The sequence below is a fragment of the Phoenix dactylifera genome, chromosome 17, assembly GCF_051530095.1.
Source record: "Phoenix dactylifera cultivar Ajwa chromosome 17, Ajwa_hap1_PhDact_Kaust_v1.1, whole genome shotgun sequence".
Lineage (NCBI taxonomy): Eukaryota > Viridiplantae > Streptophyta > Magnoliopsida > Arecales > Arecaceae > Phoenix > Phoenix dactylifera.
In genome coordinates, this window is record NC_143206.1 from 15311403 (window position 1) to 15321359 (window position 9957).

Genomic DNA, 9957 nt, shown 5'->3' on the forward strand with positions numbered 1-9957 from the left:
GGTTTATTGGATCTTATTCTACAAATCGACTTCCATAATGGTGTGGATCTGTATCATAGGATAATAGAGTATGATTCCAACTAAGTTTTTCTTTCTCTCACTCCACCAGGGCAGTTGGCTTTCGCGAAGCAAGAAGGAGTCAGTTCATCAATGCGCTACGCTAGTCATCACCATTGAGTGCTGGAGCAAGAATTCTATGAAAAGGGGAGTCAGAGTTTCAAAAAAACCACTGAAATCGAGTACATTGAGAGATCTTTCGAGAAAGCAAAAGAGAAGCATGCAGCAAGTCGATCAATCCAACTGTGAAAAACCTTATGGCAAGGTACTCTAATTGTCGAGACAAAAAAAGTGGGGGGAAACAGAATATCATCTAGTGGCTGAACCCTCCTTTCCTTCTGGCTATGCTCATGATTTTGATTATTAGTTTTTTTCACTTTTACCTTCTCTTGAAGAGCCTGATGAGTGCAAATTTAGTTTTCTCCATGGTCTTTATCCTCTTCGGCGCAATGTTGTGTGCACTAAGATTATGCATTTCATGTATTTAGACAAACCCTCATCACACAAGCAATTTTAATGTATGTAATATTGCATCACCACACTCATTTGTAGTTTGCAAACCAATCTCGTTTTGCAAAGCCAAGCACGAGCTTAAATATTTGGATGCACAATTGAGAGAATCTATTTGCAGAAGGGACACAAGGTCGAACAGTTTGTGACCTAACAAGTATCCATAAAACAGAGCTTTCCATGAAAACTGACCTGCTCTTGTTATCTCCCTGAATATAGATTGTTTAGATTTTCATGTAAGAATTAGGCTTGTTGATCCATCTAGACAGCATCTTCTAAGGGCCTACCAAAGTCCTCGTCTAAATTCCAGCATGTAGGCCTATTGATCTATAAGAAAAAAGAAAACACATAAAAATCTTGTGTTTTTTTTGTTCCTTTCCATAGGATTCAAGCTGGGGAGGTATTGGGTTGATATGGATCATGCTTAAATTAGCTTCCCAATCTATAAATCTAACAGAAAATTCAGCCCAAAACTTGTTGGATTATCCAAACAGACCCTTAGTGAGCATAGTGTCATCCCCTCTGAACATTAGTCTCCAACCCACTTAATTTCTAACATCTCACGCCCTAAAACCTCTCCTTATTTTAAGCAAGGTTTAATTTTTTCATATGTAGCTCAACAGTTAGACCTGTATGTTTTATCCCTTAAAAATTTTCAAATATTGGGCTTAGCCAAATATAGATAGATTCGACCAAATTAGAATCTTGATAACATTGCTTGCGGCATTCTAGAAATTATTGTTCGAATTATTCTGTATCGTTATAGACATTATTATCTTATTAGATTGCAAAATATTTATTCAGTCAAGCATTAACTAATACCATGACTGGCTGATCAAGCTTCAATTCTTGTAACATGTAAACTTTTTTATATGCCTAAGAAAGAAAAGAACTGAACTACCAGAAAAGAAAGGAAAGAAGAACTTAAAAGCTTATATAATAATTGAAATAGACGGTGATAGAGAGAAAAACGGATCGTCCAGCCCACAACTAAAAGGCCGCCAAATTTCGGCCTAGTAAACACCAACGATAAATAACTAAATCTTTACTTCGGCCCAGAGCCAGCTCGTCGTCGGAACTCCACCTAAAGCTCCACCAACTTCGGACATTTGCCGACTCCTCCGACTAAGTTCGGGGTGCCTCCAGACAAATGCTGACCCATCCTGACCAAGTTCAGGACGCCAACCCCAGCAATACATAGCATACGCTCTGACCCTCGAGCTCGGAGCACTCCCTCGAGTACACCTCGAAACCTGGAAAACCAAGCTACTCCCAATCTACACCAAGCCGGCCTCATTAAACGCCTGACGCGACTACTTAACAAGCTCGGCCTCGCCAACAACCACATCCACGTGCGGGCCTATGCCCCCCTACGTGGCCGTACTCCACCACACTGCCATGTCATGTCTCCATAACCGGCCGACAGCAGTCAGACGGCACCTTGACTACTCTGGTCATACCCTGTTGTAGCTGTCAACGCCCTACCGTTCTTAAGAACGGGTTGTGCTGCACGTCACCAGCCTACCTGAGCTGCACGCCATCCGGCTCAGAGCCATACCCCCTCATGATGGGGAATGACAGCACCTCCGTCATCTGGGCCATCCTACTGAGGCTATAAATAGCTTGGTCAGGTAATTCCTAAGGGGCCTTTGGCTGGACCAAATTTACCTACTTTAACTTGATCGTCGGAGGACCCTCACCGGAAAAACCAGTGAGGCTTTGTGCAGGTTCGCGGCCGTCGCGCAGGAGGTGGTTCCCGTCTTCCCCTTTCCACATCGGTAGCTCCCTTGGCTCCACCGGCGTGGTCACCCTCGGGCCAGATTTGAACCACAACAGATGGATAATTCGGTAAGTTTGTTGATCTAAAGTGAATTTTGAGATTCTCTTTTGCATTTTCATATTATATAAAGAGATATACTACTTGTTGCTGGTGGTCCAAACCGAGAACGATTGGCACAGCGGTGTGAACGGGGTTCCGTTGGAGTTGCCTTGGTTGGTGTTGATTGCGCTCCACCTTCCACCGGAAAACCTGCAAGCAAGCCTCGCACCACCACTGGGGTAGTGGGGGCCCTCCGACGATCAAGTCAGAGGAGATTGGAGGAGAAGGAGAGATAATAGTAGCAAGTAAGAGAATGCTCTGGAAGTTCTTGCCTACCTCCCCCCTTCTCCCCCCAGCCGCATATATACCAGGCTGGGGGGTCCTTCTGGGGGGTTGGTCATCGTGTAGCACGATGGAGCTGCCACTGACATGGCCGTTACAGGGCGTCGTGGGGCAGCGCTGGGTACGGCCATGACAGGGCGTAGTGGAGCTCCGCTTTGTACGGCTGTTACAGGGGATCGTGGAGCAGCGCCGGATACGACCGTTGCAGGGAGTAGTGGAGCAGAGGGCCGCGGCGTGCCTCTGGGGAATAGCCTGTCGTTGTCGAGAGATGTCCGACTCGGGGTCGGGCTGCGGAGCCGAAGATGTCCGACTCGGGGTCGGATTGCTGGATCAAGGGGCTGCCGTAGTCTTCCTGGGCGCGCGTGCCGGTCACATGGGGCATGGTGGCTAAGTTCCCCCGTAACAGTAGCCCCCCACTTCCGAGCCTGAAACCAGAAGGGGAACGGGTGAAGGGAGTGATGCTTCGAGATTGCCGCCATCCCTCGGAGAGGCGCGCGCGCTTCGAGCTCCCCGCCTTCTTTATGGCGTATGGCGGTTGTTGCTGACCTGGCAGTCTGAGGATTTCGGCGGACATCCTTAATGGCGTCGATTCGCCTTTGGGGCGCGAGCGATCCTTCGGCAGAAACAGAGTGTTTCTTCATTTCACTTTCGTCCTTCCTCTTTTCAACTCTTGGTAGCGTCTCGCCGACTCCTGACTCTCGAAGTTCTTCCGGCGCTAGGCCAGGCATCCGAGGGTTAGGCCTCAGGAGATTCTTCCGGCGCTAAGCCAGGCATCCGAGGGTTAGGCCTCAGGAAATCCTTCCGGCGCTAAGCCAGGCATCCGAGGGTTAGGCCTCAGGAAATTCGTCCGGCGCTAGGCCAGGCATCCGAGGGTTAGGCCTCAGGAAATTCTTCCGGCGCTAAGCCAGGCATCCGAGGGTTAGGCCTCAGGAAATTCGTCCGGCGCTAGGCCAGGCATCCGAGGGTTAGGCCTCAGGAAATTCTTCCGGCGCTACGCCAGGCATCCGAGGGTTAGGCCTCAGGAAATTCTTCCGGCGCTAAGCCAGGCATCCGAGGGTTAGGCCTCAGGAAATTCGTCCGGCGCTAGGCCAGGCATCCGAGGGTTAGGCCTCAGAAAATTCTTCCGGCGCTAAGCCAGGCATCCAAGGGTTAGGCCTCAGGAAATTCGTCCGGCGCTAGGCCAGGCATCCGAGGGTTAGGCCTCAGGAAATTCTTCCGGCGCTAAGCCAGGCATCCGAGGGTTAGGCCTCAGAAAATTCTTCCGGCGCTAAGCCAGGCATCCGAGGGTTAGGCCTCAGAAAATTCCGCTCGTTGGTCGGCCAAGGCTGGCGCAAGCCGAGGCGACCGGTCGGGGCTTCAGGCTAGTTTGCTCCCGGGATGATCATCGGGTTAGCCTGGCATCCGAGGGCCAAGCCTCGGGAGATTCCGCTCGTTGGTCGGCCAAGGCTGGCGCAAGCCGAGGCGACCGGTCGGGGCTTCAGGCTAGTCTGCTCCCGGGATGATCATCGGGTTAGCCTGGCATCCGAGGGCCGAGCCTCAGGAGATTCCGCTCGTTGGTCGGCCAAGGCTGGCGCAAGCCGAGGCGACCGGTCGGGGCTTCAGGCTAGTCTGCTCCCGGGATGATCATCGGGTTAGCCTGGCATCTGAGGGTTGTCAGGCCTCAGGAAATTCCGCTCGTTGGTCGGCCAAGGCTGGCGCAAGCCGAGGCGACCGGTCGGGGCTTCAGGCTAGTCTGCTCCCGGGATGATCATCGGGTTAGCCTGGCATCCGAGGGCCGAGCCTCGGGAAATTCCGCTCGTTGGTCGGCCAAGGCTGGCGCAAGCCGAGGCGACCGGTCGGGGCTTCAGGCTAGTCTGCTCCCGGGATGATCATCGGGTTAGCCTGGCATCTGAGGGTTGTCAGGCCTCAGGAAATTCCGCTCGTTGGTCGGCCAAGGCTGGCGCAAGCCGAGGCGACCGGTCGGGGCTTCAGGCTAGTCTGCTCCCGGGATGATCATCGGGTTAGCCTGGCATCCGAGGGCCGAGCCTCGGGAAATTCCGCTCGTTGGTCGGCCAAGGCTGGCGCAAGCCGAGGCGACCGGTCGGGGCTTCAGGCTAGTCTGCTCCCGGGATGATCGTCGGGTTAGCCTGGCATCCGAGGGCCGAGCCTCGGAAAATTCTGCTCGTTGGTCGGCCAAGGCTGGCGCAAGCCGAGGCGACCGGTCGGGGCTTCAGGCTAGTCTGCTCCCGGGATGATCATCGGGTTAGCCTGGCATCCGAGGGCCGAGCCTCGGGAAATTCCGCTCGTTGGTCGGCCAAGGCTGGCGCAAGCCGAGGCGACCGGTCGGGGCTTCAGGCTAGTCTGCTCCCGGGATGATCATCGGGTTAGCCTGGCATCCGAGGGCCGAGCCTCGGGAAATTCCGCTCGTTGGTCGGCCAAGGCTGGCGCAAGCCGAGGCGACCGGTCGGGGCTTCAGGCTAGTCTGCTCCCGGGATGATCATCGGGTTAGCCTGGCATCCGAGTGCCGAGCCTCGGGAAATTCCGCTCGTTGGTCGGCCAAGGCTGGCGCAAGCCGAGGCGACCGGTCGGGGCTTCAGGCTAGTCTGCTCCCGGGATGATCATCGGGTTAGCCTGGCATCCGAGGGCCGAGTCTCGGAAAATTCCGCTCGTTGGTCGGCCAAGGCTGGCGCAAGCCGAGGCGACCGGTCGGGGCTTCAGGCTAGTCTGCTCCCGGGATGATCATCGGGTTAGCCTGGCATCCGAGGGCCGAGCCTCGGAAAATTCCGCTCGTTGGTCGGCCAAGGCTGGCGCAAGCCGAGGCGACCGGTCGGGGCTTCAGGCTAGTCTGCTCCCGGGATGATCATCGGGTTAGCCTGGCATCCGAGGGCCGAGCCTCGGAAAATTCCGCTCGTTGGTCGGCCAAGGCTGGCGCAAGCCGAGGCGACCGGTCGGGGCTTCAGGCTAGTCTGCTCCCGGGATGATCATCGGGTTAGCCTGGCATCCGAGTGCCGAGCCTCGGGAAATTCCGCTCGTTGGTCGGCCAAGGCTGGCGCAAGCCGAGGCGACCGGTCGGGGCTTCAGGCTAGTCTGCTCCCGGGATGATCATCGGGTTAGCCTGGCATCCGAGGGCCGAGTCTCGGAAAATTCCGCTCGTTGGTCGGCCAAGGCTGGCGCAAGCCGAGGCGACCGGTCGGGGCTTCAGGCTAGTCTGCTCCCGGGATGATCATCGGGTTAGCCTGGCATCCGAGGGCCGAGCCTCGGGAAATTCCGCTCGTTGGTCGGCCAAGGCTGGCGCAAGCCGAGGCGACCGGTCGGGGCTTCAGGCTAGTCTGCTCCCGGGATGATCATCGGGTTAGCCTGGCATCCGAGGGCCGAGCCTCGGAAAATTCCGCTCGTTGGTCGGCCAAGGCTGGCGCAAGCCGAGGCGACCGGTCGGGGCTTCAGGCTAGTCTGCTCCCGGGATGATCATCGGGTTAGCCTGGCATCCGAGGGCCGAGCCTCGGAAAATTCCGCTCGTTGGTCGGCCAAGGCTGGCGCAAGCCGAGGCGACCGGTCGGGGCTTCAGGCTAGTCTGCTCCCGGGATGATCATCGGGTTAGCCTGGCATCCGAGGGCCGAGCCTCGGGAAATTCCGCTCGTTGGTCGGCCAAGGCTGGCGCAAGCCGAGGCGACCGGTCGGGGCTTCAGGCTAGTCTGCTCCCGGGATGATCATCGGGTTAGCCTGGCATCCGAGGGCCGAGCCTCGGAAAATTCTGCTCGTTGGTCGGCCAAGGCTGGCGCAAGCCGAGGCGACCGGTCGGGGCTTCAGGTTAGTCTGCTCCCGGGATGGTCATCGGGTTAGCCTGGCATCCGAGGGCCGAGCCTCGGGAAATTCCGCTCGTTGGCCACGCGCCTGTCGCTTGCCACTCGACGGGATTTCTCCGTGTCCAGCTACGATCGTGTTTCTCCTCCTCTCCAAGCGTCGCCTGGGGAGCACCAGAAGGGCATTAAATGCTAATTGAAGCTTTACCTGGGAAATCGGACCGCCAGTTGCTGCTTGCAAGGAGTGTCAGTTAAGCGGCCGCGATACGCGCGTTCTTCGAGGCGGATGCGGCCTGGGCGCGAGCGGAGATACGTGGACCGAGGGATACATGCCGCCCGGAGTGTCCTGCACAAAGAATGCAATTAAGGAGAACGACGCTTAGGGCTTCCACGGGCTCCTTCCCTTTGAGAGTCGCTAGGAAACATTGCCGTGCGGTCGGTTGGTCACCTCGGACCTCTCCGATCCCAGCCGCCGTGGGAAACCGCATGAGCAAGTGGTACGTAGAGACCACCGCACGAAGGGCGTTCAGTCCAGGTCGTCCGAGGATAGCGTTGTAGGCCGAGGGAACACGGACGACCAAGAACCCGAGTCGCACCGTGGCTTCTGCGGGTGCAACGCCCGCAGTCACAGGCAGCTCAACGACTCCTTCGGCCGGGACAGCGTCACCAGTGAATCCGATGAGGGGGGTGGATGTTTTGTGCAACAATTGTCTGGTCAAGCTCATTTTTTGGAAGGCCTCGTAAAACAAAATATCAGCTGAGCTTCCACTATCAACAAGAACACGCCTTATATCATAGTTTGCCATAGTGAGGGAGATCACCATGGCGTCATCGTGGGGAGTCTGAACCCCTTTTACATCCTCATCAGAAAAGGTGATTACATTACCGACCCTCTGCCTCTTTACGATGGCCGTCCCTGACGCTTCCGCCGAGCCCCCTGCGTTCCTCACGGGCCGTGAGCAGCCCCCAGTGATAGTGTGGATCACACCCGCAACGGGTCGATTCTGCTCTCGAGGCTCCGGAGGAGCCGGGTCGGCTGGACGCGGGTCCGCGGGGGGACGTCGGTCGTTCACATATCGACCGAGACGCCCTCGGCAGATGAGAGCCTCGATCTCGTCCCGAAGCTGGAAGCAGTCTTCGGTGTCGTGGCCGTGGTCCCGGTGGTACTCACAGTACGCCCGAGAGGGCCTCCTCCCAGGAATCTTCTTCATCTGTCTCGGGACCGGGAGGTCCTCCCGCCCCTTGATTTCCATGAGGATCTGGGCCCGGGGAGTCAGGAGAGGAGTGTACCGGTTGAAACGTCGGGGCGGAGAACGAGGGCGTAGGGCGCCGTGGTTCCTCGCCGGCGACAGGCTTCTGCGCCGACGTTGAGGCGTCGGGCTCCTCCTCTGGCGTGCCTCTTTTCGCCTTTTCTTCCCGAGCTTTGGAGGGATCTCGGCGGCCTCCTTGCTCCGGTGGGCGGCCGCCTCCTCGGCGTCCGCATACTGGTTCGCCCGGGACAACAGCTCCGGAAAGCTCCGCGGCAGGCGTTTGTCCAGGGAGAAGGTGAGTCTGCCCTTTCGGAAGCCACGCTTCAGGGCTGAAAGAGCCACCTCCTGGCTCAGGTTCCGGACTTCCAGCGTAGCCTTGTTGAAGCAGGTGAGATAATCCCGCAAGCTTTCTCCCTCGTTTTGCCGGCTCGTTTTGCCGGACATCAAAGAGGGAGTCGGAGACCAGTCGCCGCCGGCTACTGACGGCGAAATGGGTGATGAAGAGGCGAGTAAACTGGTCGAAGGACTGGATTGAGTTAGCCTCCAAGCCGGCGAACCACGCCCTTGCCGGGCCACGGAGGGTTGCTGGGAAAGCCTTGCAGAGGAGAGGGTCTGATGCTCCGTGGAGGAGCATAAGGGTCCTGAAACTCTCGACGTGATCCCGCGGGTCCGCTGCCCCGTCATAGGGCTCGATCGCCGGCATCTTGAACCCCGGCGGATTCGGGGTCCGCAGGATCCTCGAGGCTAGCGCCGGCTGGGAGAAGATCTCCAAGTCGGCGAAGGGATCTTTGGAGTGGCCCTTCAGGACCTGGAGTTGTCGGTGGAGATCGTCCACCCGCCGGTCCAGGGAGCGCGACCGATGGGTGGGAGACAAGGAGCACCGAGAGGGGGACCGACTGGAGCGCGGGTTCCTTGAGGACTGGGGGGTCTGGGAACGCGCCCGGGCCCGCCTCTCGTACCCCGCGCAGCTCCGATGGGAAGGTCCCGGCAGAATGGACCGTGCTCGAGAGTCTTCCTCGCGCCGGCGCTCCTCCCCATGGGAGAGGAAGGAGCGCGGGTTGAGGAGGACAGGTGAGCGCTCAGGGAGCAACGGCTCCTGGGCCCGCTGCGGCGCCCGAGACATCACACCCTGCAGGTTCTGCACTGCCTCTGCGAGGGTGCGAACCTGCTGGGCTAACTGGTCGAACTGAGCGGCTTCGACCATCTGAATGGGAGGTGGAGCGGTGGAGTGTTGCTGAGAACTGAGCGGCTTCGACCATCTGTTGGCTCACTTAAAGGAAATTCCTGGTTTGGCCCCTGCATGCCCCTCATGACCCCTTATCTTTGTCCGTTCCAATCTCTTTCGCCTGGATACTTTAAGTGTACAAGAGAGACAAGCAAACTCAAAATTGAAGCATATTTAACACGAAACCTATAGCCATCTGTCTCAATAATTGATGAGATCATAACTATCAAATCGTTTGTACATCATAAGCTAAATGTGAGTCATAATGACTTTAGACCGTTTGAACAAGGGGTTTTCTAGTGTAAATTTTGCAGAAAACATCCATCTCATCATTGGTTTTTCATGCTTGATTTTTTTTTGTAAAATAATATATATTTAGGCTTCTCTGAATATTTTTTGTAAAACAATAATTTTATCCCTTGGTCTAAATATGAGATAGACATTAGTCTAAACAAATATGTATCGAATATTTATAATAATGTGTATCGGATGTTTAATAAATATAGATCAAATTCTTAGTATTTGTCTCCTATCTTGTCTTTCAACTCCGAATAAAATTATTCAAAGATCTCTACATGTATATTATTTAGCAAAACCACAGAAAAATGTTCTTTTTTCGCAAAATCAATAGTTATCTGATTTTTTATGCAAAATTCATGCTTCTGGCAGCAAGATAAAGGGATCGATCTTTCCAACTTGGCTTGTTCAGAGGAGCTTATATTACAATATAGCAACAATACCCACCAAATTGTCTCAAAAGTTACTAACGGTCCAATTTTTTCTTTATTAACAACTTGTATAATTCAGAGAAGCTTACAGTTTCTCACTTACTCATTACAAATTCGTTCAAAATTATAAATAAACAAGTAGCACTTGACCAGGATAAGGCATAGTTTTTTTAAGCTACCAACCTATCAGGCTTGAGCCTGAGCGATGGTAGCTCAAACGCTTGTGATGAGGGCTGAGAAGAATAAG